This window comes from Arachis duranensis, chromosome 6, assembly GCF_000817695.3.
Source record: "Arachis duranensis cultivar V14167 chromosome 6, aradu.V14167.gnm2.J7QH, whole genome shotgun sequence".
In the NCBI taxonomy this organism is placed as follows: domain Eukaryota; kingdom Viridiplantae; phylum Streptophyta; class Magnoliopsida; order Fabales; family Fabaceae; genus Arachis; species Arachis duranensis.
This window is the reverse complement of record NC_029777.3, coordinates 81,110,295-81,111,303: the sequence shown is the minus strand read 5'-3', so window position 1 is coordinate 81,111,303 and position 1,009 is coordinate 81,110,295.

Here is a 1,009-nt window from a genome sequence, read left to right as displayed (position 1 = left end):
TATTAAATCATCGAGACGCTGCAGAGCTCCTCACCCCCAACAATGGAGTTTAGAGACTCATGCCGTCACAAAGTATGTAGTTCAGATCTGAAAATGTCATGAGGTACAAGAAATGTCTGTAAAAGTTGTTTAAATAGTAAACTAGTGACCTAGGTTTACAGAAAACGAATAAACTAAGATAATTGGTGCAGAAATCCACTTATGGGGCCCACTTGGTGTGTGCTGGGGCTGAGACTAAAGCTTTCCACGTGTAGAGGCCTTTCTTGGCGTCAAACTTCAGGTTATGACGTGTTTTGGGCGTTCAACTCCGGATAATGACGTTTTTCTGGCGTTTAACTCCAGACAGCAGCATGAACTTGGCGTTTAACGCCAAGTTACGTCGTCTATCCTCGCTCAAAGTATGGACTATTATATATTGCTGGAAAGCCCTGGATGTCTACTTTCCAACGCCGTTGAGAGCGCGTCAATTGGACTCCTGTAGCTCCAAAAAATCCATCTCGAATGCAGGGAGGTCAGGATCCAACAGCATCAGTAGTCCTTTTTCAGCCTAACTCAGATTTTTGCTCAGCTCCCTCAATTTCAGCCAGAAAATACCTGAAATCACAGAAAAACACACAAACTCACAGTAAAGTCCAGAAATATGATTTTTGCCTAAAAACTAATATTATTCTACTAAGAACTAACTGAAACATGCTAAAATCTACATGAAATTACCCCCAAAAAGCGTATAAAATATCCGCTGATCACAACACCAAACTTAAACTGTTGCTTGTCCTCAAGTAACTAGATAAATAAAATAGGTTTTAACAGAAATAAAGAAGTAATAATATTTTAGAGTTTTAAATGAAGCTCAGATTCTTATTAGATGAGCGGGGCTTGTAGCTTTTTGTTTCTGAACAGTTTTGGCATCTCCCTGTATCTTTAAATTTTCAGAATGATTGGCATCCTTAGGAACTCAGAATTCAGATAGTATTATTGACTCTCCTAGTGTAGTATGTTGATTCTTGAA